Genomic DNA, 16,289 nt, shown 5'->3' with positions numbered 1-16,289 from the left:
TTTTGTCATTTTAGTTTCCTTATCTGTTCCTGCACCCACACCAGGCACCCAGCACCCTGTTGGGCTCTTTCAGACCAGTGAGTAGAATGGAATGAAGCTCACCCTGACCAGCCTGGGAGACCTCTTCTCACCTCAAGCCAGATGAGACATGAGCACAGGATCTGCAGTGGGTAGTTTATCAAGTGCTCTTCCCAAACTGTATACCATTGAAAGCTGCTATTTCCCACATCTGATCTCTACCCCTAGGCTTCTCCCCCAGAAAAGCAGAGACCCAGGTGTAGCTGGCACAGCCTCTTCCACTGAGCATGCTCTCCACACTTAATGACTGGATGATATACCTGCACCTCAGTTTATAGGATGAAGCTGAACTCAGACTTAAATTGTGTCCTTATAGTTTTATTCTGGTCTACAGAGGAGTGCATAGGACAGTCTCAGGGACAACTGATGTAAGCAGCTTCTTCTCCCTGCCTACTATGCCTTTCTGAATAGAGTCAGAGATTCTGAAACTGGGGCCAGCTTGGCCTCCCCTGTCTCTGGACTACTCTCTTGGGACTCACTTCCCACAACCTCCTCCATCTTATTCATGGATGCTCCTTCTGTGCAGGGCTATAGCGGTGGCTGCTCCTCCACTGTGCTGCTGCTCGCTCAGCCAGGCCCTGCCAAACCTCCTCCTCCACACCTGATGGTGTACCTGGCTGGGTTCTCATTCCCACTTGGGAGTGTGTTCTGTGGTTCCAAGTTGGACTGTCTTTTCTTTCCCCTTCGCCTTTGAAGGAATACTCACAGTGCTTAAGCCTCCATCAATTCGCCACCCAAATCCTTTCCTTTCCCTTTGCCTTCGCCTTCCGTGCACCTCCTAGAGCCCTTGCTGATGGCCTCCTTACACCATCCTCCAACACTGAACCATACTTGGCCTCTGCCAGACTCAACTGCACAGGCATGCTCACCTCCCTCATTTGTGAGATGGATTTCTTAGACTCAGACTAAGTACAGCTTTGTAGCCTCCTCCATTCTCCATGTTCTCCCCCAGGACCTCGATGTGTGGTGAGTGTTAATGCCTCTTTATTGATCACTCTGAAGTTAAGGCTCATTGAGGGATTGGAAAAGTTGGGTCCTCTTTCATTAGGACAGTGTTTCCCAAAGTGTGTTCTGTGGGTTCAGGATATTAATAGGTGTTATAAGATAAAGATCAGCTAAGACACATTTCTTATGCTTTTTATATGTTAAAGTGCATTGTGATTTTCCAAGGAGAAAGATGTGGGATCCCAAGACCCACATAGGTTAGGGACAGCAAACATAAGGCCCTAAGACAAGTACTCAGGATGGTAGACAGAATCTACTTAGCTCAGGTAGAGGATGGAGGGCAACAGGTTAGGGTAAAGACTAAGTTATAATCAATAAGTAAAGCCAACTGCACAAAGATGCTCCCTGGACCACAGGACTCACTCAGCTGACACCACATAGGGTCTCATTTGGTAAGGGGAAGTCATCATTCTCAGGGTTTTTTTTCCTCCCAACCAGAGCACATAGTGGGATTTCAGCAATATTTCAACCAACAGACCCTTACTCAAACCACCACACATCTGGACCCAATAGCCAGATTTCAGATACGAATGTCAAAGTCAGCTGCAGACCTAGCAATTTTTTTCTTCCTTTTAAAAATAAAGACAATTATTTATTTTTCTTTGAGCAATAAAAAATTATATAGTAGCATGACAGTTGAATTTCATTGTTACTACAGTCAAAGAATATACCAGGATGCAGATAAAGTCTGACACTATAAACTAAATTTTTGTACACCTAATGATATGCCATTCACTAATTGGATGTGTCCTCCTCACTGCCCTTGAGCCCAGCTTCCTAGACCTAGCAATTTTCCAAGCCGGGTCTTAAGACCAAACAGGGAGACTTTCCTAGGCAGAACTGGCCATAGCCAAATAAGTTTGGCCAAGGAACTAATTTTCTTTGTTTGCTTTTTAAACCCCTCATGAGTGTTTGAGCTTCTCCAAACATACCTTGGCAAATGTGCTATAGAGGCACTCCTATCTTCACCCTTGGGGGACAGCATCATATGGTCACTACTAGTGTTTAGTGATCTCTGTGCTTAGAAGACACCTCTGGTCATCTGTCCCATCCTGTGAATCCCAAACCCCCTATTAATCCCCGCCCCCCAACCCGTACAGAAGAAAGGTGGAGAGGTCCCTGCCCTGGAGTTTTGTGGGACATGTTTTTGAGATACTTCTCTGTCAGTTACTTTATGTGTGGAATCTATCTTTGAAGTAAGAATACAAGGGCAGATCAAAAATTATGGTGTGCATTTAAAATTTTTTAAGTAAAATTTTTTAGTGAAAGTCATATTGCTATAACCTCCCCTGAAATACTTCCCCTCACTGGAGTATGACACTGGGTACCATACTCAGTGCTTATTTAATGCTATTCTTGCAATAATCTGCTGGGTTCGTTATTAGAGCCTTCATTTTATAGATGAGGAAACAGATTCAGAGATGTGAGGAGTTTGCCTATGTTTACAAATCTACAGTGGCAGTCAGAAAATTGAACTCAAAGCTAAGTTCAGAGCCCACATTCCATCTTCTTTAAAATTAGGAGTTAAAATGCTATAACAATAAAAATTAAAGCCTACTTCACATGTAAAACAAATGAATTAAAAGATACTACATGGGGGCCGGGGATGCGGCTCAGTGGTGTAGCACCTGCCTTGCAAATGCAAGGCCCAGAGTTCGATCCCCAGTACCAAAGGAAAAAAAAGATATTACATGAAGTCTATGCTGTATGTGGTTCTATATAATAAAGATTAATAATAATAATAATAATAATGTTAATCCTTAAAATAAAAAAAGAGTAACCTCTTATTACAAGAGCTGTGTCTATCTAAAACTTAGTTCTATGAGTTACTAGTGCTGTCTCTCATTTTTTCTTCTCCAAAACACAGAGGAAACTGCCACCTATTTCCCAAGGCTTTGAAAGAAGTAAATTGCCCTAAAATATGCAAAAGTAGCTACAACAGTGTCTGGCTCTTGGCAGACACTCAATAATACAGCTGAATGAGATTCTTTGTAGTTTAAATCTAACAATGACACAGGCAGGCGAACATGGTGTAGATATACTGATTTTTAACAATAGAACATAATCCCAGTAGAGACAATCAGCCTCATTTTTCATAATGACATTTTAATAATCAGAGGGAAAGACATGAGGGTAGGAAGAGTGATACAACCTAGGGGTTAAGTGCACAGACTCAGAGACACACAGCCAGTTCACTTTGGCAACCCCAGAGATCCTCAGCTGAAGGTCGTACCAAAGTAATGCAACCTCTCTGTACCCAGGTCTGCAATGTGTAAGGGTGGGAGGATTGCAAGAGTTTATATGGTCAATGCTCTTAGTACAGTGATGGGTAAGGGCTGTGTAAGTTCTCCGCCCCCACCAACTGTCTCTCCTTCCTTTGAACCTGTGGACCACTCACAAATCCTAAAGAGGGGTTTGGATACCTTTTCACATTTGGTATGTTTCTGTGTGCATGCCTTTTCTCCCCTACTGTATCTAAGCATTTTGAGGGTTTGCTGCGGTCTAACCCAGATCACACAGGGCTCACACTAAAGTTCTCCGCAGTTGTTTGTGCAACCTGTGGAGAAACCAAGGAACTGAAGATTATTCTGTTGTCCAGTTCTGAGGGGCTCCCAGGCTGTGTACGCCTCCATCATACAGATCCATGGCTGAAGACCTTCACTGTGCTGAGTTCCCTTATTCTGGCTACAGAGGTCCCAAGAAGAACATCTGTACTCAGAAGAGGCGGACTGAAGCCATGGGAATCCAGCTGCTGCTACCCACAACAATTTGATCAGTCTGTTTACACCGGGACCACAGACCTAGCCTGACAGATTGGCAGATGAAGGGCTGGAAAGCACCTGGGCATTGTGAAAAAGTTCTGATCATCTCAAAGTTCCCCATTGCTTTCCAGACACAGACTGCCGCATACTCGGGGAAGAGAAGCACACTGTGCCACTCGCTGCGCAGCTCTCTGAAGCTCAGTGGAGAACTAGTGATGACTGACTGAAGCAGTAAGGTGGGGAGGACAGCAGAAGGAAAACTCTGGATCCTGGGAAGGGGGTTGCTCTCTCTTGTCTCCAAGCAGCAGGGGTCTGACAAACCGGAAGGAGTCCCAGAGGCCCCTCAGCATCCAGCCCTCCCAGGGAAATGACTAGTAACAGCAGACTGTTCTGGGCTCATGCCTCACCCATCTTCCCATTCTCTCTCCAGCTCCCTCCACTGACATTCAACATGTGGGCCACCCTTCTGAGAGGCCACCTGGCAATCACTGCCCAAGCTTGGGCTTTGGGAACAATTAGATCTTATTTTAAATGTAGACTCTGCCAGTGACTGTATGATGCTGGCCATGTTCCCTAACATCTCCAGACTTCAGCTTCCAGTATTACTAATGTCACTCTTCCAACTTGATTAAAAAGTGTTAAAATTGATGCAAGAGAATTATGTTAAGTCTTCAGTGGTACATAGTATATAGTAGATGTTCTGCAAATCACTACTGTGGGATACAGTGTCTGGTCTCATCATACTGTACTCTCCCCCTTATCTTCTATTTTTACCCAGTTGAAAGCCAGTCAGCGTCATACCAAGGCAGTAGACTGCCTGAGTGGGGTGGTAAAGCTAGAGCACATTTCTCTCAGTTGTCTAGGCAACATGGAAAGGGAGACTTACAAGGTCTAGTGGTTGAACTGCACCACATGTCTGTGTACCTGTTATGGGCAAGGGTGTTTGCTATCTGCATGCACAGAACTTGTCCCCTTGGGGGCAACTGTCTCTCTCCTCTCCTTCAATTTTCTACTCGCCTTTCTCTCAGAAAGACACTGAGCTCTGAGTAGAAGGATTGGATGCTTGATTGAGGAGGAAAAAAAAACCTCAAAACTTTTTAGGTCCAATTCAATGCCTGGCATGTTTTATGCCCATTGCTTTATTATCACAACCCGAGGAGAGAGCTGCTTATATCATTCCCATTTTTAGATGAAGAAACTGAAACACATAGAAATTTAATAATTTATCTAAGGTCATGTGGTCAACAAGTAGGGAGGTGGGATTTTTTTTCCATTAAGTTTATTGGTACATTTAAAACAAACAATAGTTACATTTATCACTGGGATCTTGTACCCTTATATGACATGTCTTGGCTCTTGTTTTCTCTCCATATCCCTGCTCTCCCTTCACCCCCTTCACCCTTCCCTATTTACAAACTCTTGGTTTCCATTTTTTCATTTTCTCACATTTTTCTTTTCCCTTATTTCCTTTCCCCTCCTCTTCCCACTTCCCCTTTAGCCATTTTCTTCCTATTTTACACTCTCAATTATACCATTTGAGCCTTATTTACCCTTTTAGTTTCTTTACACCACAGAAACTATTCAGTATTTACTCAAAAGTGTCCTATTTATTTCACTTAAGAGTATAGCCTCAATGTGCACCCATTTAGTAATAAATGTTTCTCATTTTTCATTCTTTATGGCTAAGTAGTACTCCATTTTATAGAAAAACCATATCTTCTTTATCCAGTCTCCAGTTGATGGGTATTTGGGTTGTTTCCAAGTTGTAGCTATTATGAACTGTACTGCTATACATATGGGTGCACATATATCACTAGGGTATGATTCTTTTAATTGTTTTGGAAAGATACCAAACGGAGGGACAGCTGGGTCGAATGTAACTTCTAATCCTAGTTCTTTGAGGTATTTCCTTACTGATTTTCACAGTGGTTGCACTGGTCTGCACTCCCACCAACAATGGAGAAGGATTCCTTTCTCCCCACAGCACCACCAGCATTTGTTGTTGGTTGATTTCTTGACAGCAGTCATTCTTTCTGGGGTGAGATGGAATCTCAGTGTTGTTTTCATCTGCATCTCTCAAATGAACAGTGATGTTGAACATTTTTCATATATTTATTTGCTGCTTTTACTTCTTCATCTGTTCATTTCAGGTGCCCATTTTTGAATCAGGTCTTGGTGTTTGGGGGGTCTGATTTTTTATAATTCTTTATATATTCTAGATAGTAGTCCTTTGTCTGAGGAGTAGCTGGTAAAAATTATTCCCACATTGTAGGTGTCTCTTAGCTCTGTTGGGGATTTTTCTTGCACTGCAGAAATTTTTTAATACAATGAGATCCTACTTGTTGATTCTTTGTGCAAGTTCTTGTGCTGCTGCTGATTTGTTCATAAAGTCTTCTATGCCAATGTCTTCGAGAGTTCTGCCTAACTTATCTTCCAGCAAGTTTAGAGCTTCTGTTTTAACATTTAGATCTTTAATCCACTTGGATTTTAGTTTAGTGCATGGTGAAAGATAGGGGTTTAGTTTTAATCTGTTGCAGGTTGAAATTCAGTTTTTCCAACACAATTTTTTAAAGAGGCTATCTTGCCTCCAGTGAAGATGGTTGGCTCCTTTGTCAAAGATCAGGTAGTTAAGTATATCTGGAGTTATTTCTGTATCTTCCAATCTATTCCACTGATCCTCAGGTCTGTTTCTTTGCCAGTACCATGCTGTTTTTATCACAGTGGCTTTGTAGCATAGTTTCAAGTTGAGGATTGTGATACGTTCTGTCACATCTCTGTTGCCTAGGATGGCTTTTACTATTCTAGGTCTCATCTGGTTCCAAAAGAATTTTTGTATTATTTTCTCTAGTTCTGTGAAATATACTGTTATAATTTTAATCAGGATTTCATTGACTCTGTATAGCAGTTTTGGTAGTATAGCCATTTTCACTATGTTGAGTCTCCCTACGCAGGAGCAAGGGATGCCTTTCCATCTTCATATATCCTCTTTTCTCTCTTTTTTCAGACTGCTATAGTTTTCAGTGTAGAGGTCTTTTGTCTCCTTCCTTAGATTTATTCCTAGATATTTCATTTTTTTGGATGCTATTGTGAAAGGAATTGTTTCCCTAATTTCTCTATCAGTGCCTCTGTTATGTGTGTACAAGAAGGCTATTGATTTTTGAGTGCTGACTTTGTATCCAGCAACTCTACTGAATCTGTCAATTAAGTCTAGCAGTCTTTTGGCAGAGTTTTTTGGGTCTTCTATGTAGAGTATCACATCATCAGCAAATAGTGACAGTTTAACTTCTTCCTTTCCTATCTTTATTCCTTTTATTTCTTTCTCTTGTCTAATTGCTGCGTCTAATGTTTCCAGAACTATATTAAACAGGAGTGGTGATAGTGGACATCCTTGTCTTGTTCCTGATTTTAGCATGAAGATTCTCAGTTTTTGACCATTTAGAATGACATTGGCTATTGGCTTTTTGGGGTGTTTTTTTGTTTTTGTTTTTTGTTTTGTGGTACTGGGAAATGTACTCAGGTCCTTGCGCTTGCGAGGCAGGCCACCGAATTGCTGAGCTAAATCCCTGGCCCTAGCTATTGTTTTTTTATAGATAGCCTTCATCAGGTTGAGATAAAGACCACCTATTCCAGTTTTCTGTAGGGCTTTTATCATGAATGCATGTTGAATTTTGTTGAATGCTTTTTCTGCATCTATTGAGATGATCATATGGTTTTTATCCTTAACTCTGTTAATATGGTGTATTACATTTATTGATTTAGGTATTTTGAACCATCCTTGCATCCCTGGGATAAATCCAACTTGGTCAGGGTGTATGATCTTCTTGATGATCTTCTGTATTCTGTTTGTCAGTATCTTATTTTGCATCTATGTTCACTAGGGAGATTGGCCCATAGTTTCCTTTTTTGATTGGGTCTTTCCCTGGTTTTGGAATCAAAGTAATACTTGATTCCAGGAATGAATTTGGAAGTATTGCTTCCCTTTCAATTTCATTGAAAAGTTTAAAAAGTAGTGGCAATAGTTCTCCTCTAAATGTCTTGTAGAATTCAGCAGTAAAGCCATCAGGACCTGGGCTTTTCTTTGTTGGTAATGTTTTAATTACATTTTCAATTTCACTGAATATAGGTGGGGTGTTTAGACTTTTTCTATCTTCTTTGTTCAACTTTGGAAGTTCACATGTATCTAGGAATCTGTCCATTTCTTCTTTATTTTCTATTTTATTAGAGTACAGGTTTTCAAAGCAGGTATTGATGATCCTCTGGATTTCTGCTGGATCTGTTGTGACTTGACCTTTTTCATTCCTAATTTCATGAATCTGAGCCTTTTCTTTCCATTTTTTTGATAAGGTTGGCTAAGGGTTTATTGATTTTATTTATTCTTTTGAAAAACCAATTATGTGATTCATTGATTTTTTTTGTATAGTTCTCTTAGTCTCCATTACATTAATTTCTGCTCTGATCTTTACAATGTCCTCTCTTGTATGGGCTTTAGTTTGTCTTGCTCTTCTTTTTCTAGATGCTTAAATTTAAGCATTAGGTTGTTTATTTGAGCTTGCTCTGTTTTCTCAGTATGGCATTTACTGCTATGAATTTCCCTTGTAGGGAGTTGGGATTTTAAATTAGCCTGACTCTAGGCCCATCTAGGATGAGCTCAATCCTTTATGAGGTACCTTTAAGCCATTTCTAATCCTCACAACAACTTTATGAGCTCAGTATTCCCTTTCTGTCAGTGAGAAGACAAAGTTTGAGGGAATGAGCGACTTGCCTAGGCCATGTAGCTCATAGCCATGGAGCCAGGATCCGGATCCATAGCCTGTGTATGTTCTCCATTCTTTATAACTGTGCCTCCAATTCAGCAAAACTTGCAAGGGGAACTCTGAAGAGAAGGAAAGCTATCCTTTTTGAGTACCTAGTATGTGGTCAGCACTCATAAGGGCATCTCATTTCATCCTCGTACACTCCATCGAGAGGGTATGAATAGCCACAGAGGAAAACCAGGCTCAGAGAGGTGAATTGACTTGCCAAAGACCACACAGCAGTATTCAGTAAACTCAGGGTTCTCGCTAATTACTGAATCTCAAAGACTTGCTCCTTCTATTGGGGTATATCATTTATAACACCCCATCCTCTGACTTTTTTTTCTTTTTATTTAATTTTATTGGTACTTTTAAAGTATACAGTACAGTTACAGTCTTCATTGGGATCTTGTACCCTCACATGACTGATCTTGGTTCTCATTTTTTCCCCACACCACTGCCCTTCCTTCACTCCCTCCACCCTCTCCTATTTACAAAGTCTTTGTTTCCATTTTTTCCTTTTCTCATATTTTTTCTTTTCCCATATTTCCTTTCCCCTACCTGTCCCACTTCCCCTACACCTTTAGCCCTTTTCTTCCTATTCACATTATCAGTTATACAATTTGGATCTCATTTACACTTTTAGGTTTTTCACACCAGAGAAACTATTTGGTATTTACACGTGTGTCTCATTTATTTCACTTAAGAGTACGGATTCAATATGCATCTGTTTTCCTATGTGTGACTCTTGTACCCATCCTCTGACTTTGCAATTAAACTTTGCTCCCAGCCCAAAATCTGTTTTTTGTCAATCCATACTCCCAGGGACTGATCTCCATAGAAGATATCACAGGACTCTCTTGTTCTCTACTTTTTAGCTTGATCAGATTAACAGGAAGGTTCCACAGGAGACAACAGGCTGCAAGACATGGGTCAGGGTATTTGTACCACACTCTCCTTCTCAGCCTTGTTTTTGTTTTTGTTTTTGGTACTGGGGTTTGAACCAATGGTCTTCGCAGTGAGCTACATACCCAGCCCTTTTATTTTTTATTTTGAGACAAGTTCTTATTAAGTGGCTGAGTTGTTCAAGCTTGGCTCAAATTTGAGATCCTCTTGCCTCAGCCTCCCAGAATGCTGCAGGTATGGGCCACAACATCCTGCCCTGCATGTTTTGTTTTGGTTTGGTTTGGATTTTTTGAGACAGGGTCTCACTACGTAGTTGAGATTGACCTGGAACTCACTGTGTAGCCCGGGCTGTCTTGAACTCATAACAATCCTCCTGCCTCAGCCTCCCAAGTGCTGGGATTACAGGTGCGCACCACCAGGCCCAGACTGAATGTTTTGATATTATGACTATACCTCCCTCTGGGCAGCCCTCTTACTGGATCCTGAGAGCACCATCTCTTCCACACCCTTAAGGATGGAAATAGCTGCCTGATGTCTCCATTCCCAGGCTGTTTCAATATACCTTGCCATACTCTATAAATTCCCTTCATCAAATTGCTTTCATAAGCCCAGCTGAGCATTCTGGCTCCTGTGGGATCTGACTACGCTTCCAAGTGTTTGTGGTCACCCTCTTGCAGCTGCTTGGAAGGAGGGCCCATGGCTTCTTTGCTGGTCAGACAGCTCCAGGTCTTTCCCAGACTGATTAAGGGATAGAACAATAGCCAAGGACTAAAGGCTGGCTCTTAATGCTCTCTCTGCCTCTGTCCATCTGCAATTGCAATTGAGAGCAGCTCAGACTCTGTAGGTCCAGTGCCTCATCTCCAGTGTGTGAGGCTCCAGTAGAGCTTGTCTCTGTTCCCTCCCAGCCTACAAACTGCCACCCCGAGAGAGTAAGGAATTTGCTGCCTTAGCACAGCAAAGCAATGATGTGAGGACTTGAGCACCTGCATCTTAAATCAGTTACTGTTTCTTTGATTTATCCTGGAGTGTTTTTCCCACAGCTCAATATTTTATCAGTGGTGACTCAATATAATTGCCACCCCCACACACACATGCCACCCCAGACAGTTTAAAACCTAGAAACCTTCACCACTCTTTGACACAGTCTGCCACTTTGTCTACCCAGGTCCCCATCCTCTCACCCGCCTCTGACTTTCCTCACCTTAGAGAGTTGCCTGGAAGCTCCTGCTCCCAGATGTGCATGGAGAGTAACTGGAGAAGAAAGAGGAATCATCTCAGGCAGGGAAAGCAAGAGGAGCTTCCCTGGCCATCTGTATGAGCACCAAGAGAAGGTGCACACAAAGCTTGTGGAGATGAGCTGTCTGGAGAGAAACACCTTCACTGATTAACTATGTACTCCCTCCTGGAAAACACAATCCTTGGAATAGCTCTTAGTTGATCCTCACACTGGGATGTGAAAGTTAAACTGCCTTCTGCTCCCAACCCATCCTTTTTGCGTGATAGGTTTGGAGAAAGGGCAAAGGAGGAGAGGAGGAAGTGGAGCCCCAGCTGAGGCAATAAAAGGAGTGTGGCCCAGGGGCAGAGCATGTGAGCATAGAATCAGGAATTTTGTGTGCTAGAGATGAAGCTTCCTCCTTGCCTGGTTATCCTCTCTCTCTAACATTCTCTTCTTTAAATATTAGGAAACTGTCATTTTAAGAAGCTGGAGCGGAGAACCATAGCTCCAGGCCCCAGATGCTCAGCTATGAAGTGATAAGGAAGATCCTTGCCCAGGGCCAGAGGGGAGAAGGAGAAGAGATCATCCCTGTGGGTGGGCCTATGGGGAAGGAGAAAGGCTGTGCGGACTGCTGGGAGGAGCCTCTGACGGGGGCGGGGCAAGGCCTGGGGAGAAGCTGCCCGCACAGGGCAAACAGGGTGAAACAAATAGGGGATGCAGAGTCTTGGGTCAAAGAGGCACTGTTTCTCCATTTTTCCTTTGGGCTTCTGCTGTTTAATTGAGTAATTCCTGGCCCCAGGGCAACTCGGTTTCTCTGGCCTGCTCTGGAGATGTTATTTAATTGCCTTAAGATTCTGCTTGGGGATTTTCCTTCTGGATTTCCTCAAATGGCCCCAGCTTTACCTTGCCATTTTAGTGTTCAGTTTCTCTGCCACCAAATCCCCAGTGGTGTCCAGAATAGCAGGCTTTCAGAACGCCCCCAGGGTAGACAGACCTCCCTCTGAGATCCTGGGCCAGGCCTTGGAAGACCTGCCTTCAGGGTACTGAGATCAGAGCGCCTAGTCCAACACCCCAGTGAGCCCTCCTTCTCAGAACACAGACCCTCCCCGCAGCATCTGAGTTGGGGGTGGGCAGCTGATAGTGATTCCCCAGAAGACTGAGGCTCCTTTTCAGTCCTTAGGTTTGCGATGCAGACTGCAAGGAGGGTGAACTGCCTTGCCAGTTTAGAGTGAATTTATCAGATAGCATGTCTCCTCTAAGAGAAGGACGTAGGGGCTGGGGATTAGCTCAGTGGCACCGTGCCTGCCTGGCAAATGCAAGGTTCTGAATCCCCAGTACCACAACAAATAAATAAATAAAAATAAAAGAAGGACCTTGCACCTGAATCATCTGGAGCTGCTTCACCTCTGAAATCTTAATTTTAAGCATGTCATTCCCTGGCTATAAATCTGTCATTTCAGCTTTTCCCTAAACCTGTCATTCTTCCTGAAGACTTTTAGCTCCAAGCCCCTCTGAATCTATCATTCTGGGAGGGGGCATTCCTTTCCTGCCTCAGGCTCCACCCCAAATTTAGCCACTAAGCTAAATCCCCAGCCCCATTTTCTGTTTTTTATAAGAACATCCATCATTGGATTTAGGGTGTACTTTAATTCAGTATGATTTCATCTCAGTTTTTACCTTAGTTACATTTGCAAGATCCTATTTCCAAATGAGGTTATACGCCAAGGTTCTGGGTGAATGTGAATTTTGGGGAGACAGCATTCAGCCTATTACAGGTCCCCTTTTTCTTTCTGTTGCACCTGCCTTCCAAATCCCCAAGCTTAGCTCATGACCACATTTGAGTGTCTCAGTTTTGACCCATTGAGCTTAGGTTTTAGCTCCTGCTCTTTGCTGCTCTCAAAGCCCTTCAGCCAGAAGAGGGCCTCCTATCATACAGTATCAACTCCTACCCACCCCACCCCCAGCCAGCTCCACAGGGATGATCAAGATTAGGGGGTAGACCTCCCTCAAATTTTAACCCAGAGGTTCCTACAAGTGTCTGTGTATTTTCACCTTGAGTGCCATCATCATAACACCCAGCTGCCTAAAAGCCATTCAGTCACATATTTATCAAGTATATTTTAAGTGCCTACTGGGTGGCGGGCATTTGCTAACACTCTGACCTCATCTTCCACAACTACTCATTGCCTTTCTAGAGTTTATGGTGTAGGAAGAATTCTTCATGGCTGCACTCTAGGATTGTATTCTAAAGTTTACATTCTTCTGGTTGGCAGAAAATTCCCTTCACTTGGCCCTGTACTACTTTGATCCCTGTCTCCTGCAGCCCACATCAGTAGCCCAGCTGAACTTTCACTTTGTGCTGTGGTACTTTTCTCTGCCTTCTTTTGTCCTCCTACAAAACCAGGAACTGCCTACCTTGTTCAGTTCTAACGCTACCTGGTCCTAGGAACCTTCCCTGACTGTCCTGGTCCTAACATCTTTCTCATGAATACCTTGTGTGGGTCCTGCTGTCTTGCAGTTTGGGTGTCTGTCTCTCTTTTCTCTTGAAGTTAAGGACAATATTTTATTCATGTTTATTTTCTCCATCTCTAGCATAATTTAGGCATATAGTGAGTGTTTAAGTGTTTAATAAAAGAGGTGGTGGAAGACCTTAGTTCAGCCGAGAGTTAAATCTGTAAAGTAGGGACCTCCCCACCTTCCTCCATCCCCTGCCCTGGACCAAACTGTGTTCTTCTGGGCTACCCATGGCCAAGGTGCTTCACCTTGCATAACAGAAGTGTTATGGGTTAGATTGTGTTGTCCCCAATTCACACTTTCAAGTCCCAAACCCTAGTGACTTAGAGTGAGGCCTTATCTGGAAATAGGGTTGTTGCAAATATAGTTAGTTAAGATGAAGTTTTAATGGAGAAGGGCAGGGCCTTGCTCCAATATGACTGGTTTCCTTATGAGAAGGGGAAATCTGGACACAGACACATACCCAGAGAGAAAATCATGAGGTGAGGAAGATAATCCTAGGACCTAGGGAGAAATACTCCCCCAGGCTACCCCTCCAGTGCCTTGAAGATCGTCTTGCCCAAGGAGCTTCCCCCAAGGAATGGCTCCTCCCTGTCCTTGGGAAGGGGTTCTGGAGACCTGCTCAGGCCCCTGCTATTCCCAGGGCCACATTCCACCCACCTAGATACACCTACCTATCCCTCAAGCCCTGTGATCCCCTTCACCCACATGGAATCTCCTTGTTAAAGCTGTCCCCAGCTACTCATCCTGTGGGACTCTTGTGCTGACCCCACTGGCTACAAAGGAGTCTATCATCCCCAGTGGCCTTTTCCTTTCTGCCCCTACAGACAGGTACAAGGCCATTTTCCTTTTAAGGGTTTTACTGTGGCTCACTGCAGGAGATAAATAGGAGTTGATAAAAGTCATAACTTGGGAATATTTCAAAGCTTAAAAAATATTAAACTATTCTTTCATTTGGGCCCTTGCTTTTCTTCCTGGGATGTCAACAGAAGTGCCTGTTAACTTAGAATCCACTTTTGTGATAAGAAAATGAAGATACCATACAAGCACAGCACTGCTCCAAAGGCCACCTGACCTGAGGGCTTATGAGTTCTGTGGCTTTCCCACCTATGTCTCTCCAAATATCACACAGGTTTTCCTACAATTCTTAAGGCAGGATTCATGTCTTTTGAAAGTTACAGGCTCTCCAGCAACTTGGTGAAGCCACGAGAGCCCTCAGAATAGTTTTTAAGGTAGAAAATAAAATCACATAGGATCATCTTTTTTTTTTTATTAAAGATTGCAAACATACATGACAACAAGAAATGAAGATACTACATAAAAATTTCAAATATACATATATGTGACAGCAAAAAAGGATATAAATAAACAAAAATTTATGTAACACAGACTAATAACTGAAATACATTAGTTTGATATGATCTTCAAACATTATGTTCTTTCTCACTTTCTTATCATATAATATTTTTGAAATAATGTAGTTACAAATAAAACAAAGTTACATATTATAGTTGAGAAACTGTCCTCAAAATTTTATGATTTATAAACTCCTTGGTTTTATTAATTGATAAATATCATATGCCTTGTTGATTGTACCACTTACATTTTCTAACAAAACTTCCCACAGAAAAAAATATACTTATACTTGAAATCCAAAAGCAACTAAAAGAATTCACATTTTTAAGATCAGATTTTTCTGTTTATATTTTATTATATCCCATACTTATTTTTATTATATTTTTATAAGCATAATGATAGAATTTAACACCAATACATATGTAATATTCTTCCCAAACAAATGACTATGAATTAAATCAAACATGTAATTTAAAGAAATTAAAAGGTTGCCAGAGAAACTATCAATATGCCAAATGTGCACAATCCTACCATGTTCATGACCATGTTTCTTATTTAATGACCATGTTTCTCATTTACATATGTGTAAAAACATACCCCCCCACATATATCACATAGGATTATAAAGGACATCAACTTCTTTGAAAGAATTATCAAAAAATATTTTTTAAATTTTGTGGTATAATAATATATAGTATTACTATTATATTAAATAGCAAAATCTAGCTTCAGATCTAGTAATTGTTGAATTTTGAAGTGGTGGTAAACACACATATTTCACAATATCTAAAACAACTATAATATGTTATGAAAATACCCATGATTTTTATTGGTAATGAAATCATAGGTATTGCTAATACTTCTGTGACTTGTGGCCTACATTCAAACTGGAAGGAGATCCCAATTTTTGGTTGATGTTTAGTGAAAATAAAGATGTAATTTTTTTTCCTATTCAAGCTCACAGATACAAGTAAAGAGGCCTCTGCCCTAGCGGGCCAAGGCTGCTGGTCTCTGAGATGGGTGTACTTTGCAAAGGGAAGTATGGAATAATGGTTTCCACCTTGAACCTTTATGGGAATCGGAGAACAGGAGCATCTGCGGCCATGGACCTGGGGGTGGGAGAATGGCACAGGGCCTCCGAGACATTCTCTGGACTTTATAAACATCTGGTAGTATTATGGTGACAAGGCTGTCCCAGCATGTCTCCTGAAGAGGAAGCAGATAACACTCTGTCCTGGAACAATTCTCTTGGCAAAGCTGCAGGGAGCCTGAAATCCCTTCAATGCTCCAGTTGGAGCTGAACACAAGACCTTTCCCTTTGGCTGGCAAACACCAGACTGGGCCAATCAGATAAGACTTGACTCAAGGCTTAGGGATAACAGAGACAAATAAATGCTTTGGAAGTGAGACCTACAGAGAGGCAGTGGTCATGGCGAGAGCTCCCCTGAAGTGAATGTGACTCCCTGAGAAAGATGCAGGCCCAGATCCCTTCTGTGCTAGTTCTGGTGTTCTGGGCTTTTATTAGCAGGGATCGCCCATCTGTTCACCACCTCTGCCTCCTTTTCTAATTTCTGATTTCTTCCAAGTAGTACATTTGCACCTACATTCCAGAAGGCTGTACCTAGAGGGGAATTCCCCTTGCTCCAGAGTTCTGGTCTG

General features: G+C 42.2%; 1 long non-coding RNA gene across 4 annotated transcripts in view; it reads left to right on the top strand.

Annotated features, from left to right (window-relative positions):
• The window catches only part of LOC104849528, a 58,933-nt gene that overhangs the window by 34,502 nt on the left and 8,142 nt on the right, over positions 1–16,289 (top strand). The window contains exon 3 of one of the 4 annotated variants that reach the window (XR_004515026.1): positions 3,977–4,487. The exons of 2 other annotated variants lie outside the window; for them this stretch is intronic. This is a non-coding gene — a long non-coding RNA (uncharacterized LOC104849528). One more of the 4 variants, XR_776779.1, reaches the window with a different exon arrangement.

This window comes from Fukomys damarensis, unplaced genomic scaffold (genome assembly GCF_012274545.1).
Source record: "Fukomys damarensis isolate Sample0158 unplaced genomic scaffold, DMR_v1.0_HiC HiC_scaffold_33, whole genome shotgun sequence".
In the NCBI taxonomy this organism is placed as follows: Eukaryota; Metazoa; Chordata; class Mammalia; order Rodentia; family Bathyergidae; genus Fukomys; species Fukomys damarensis.
This window is presented reverse-complemented; position numbering and strand designations above follow the sequence as displayed.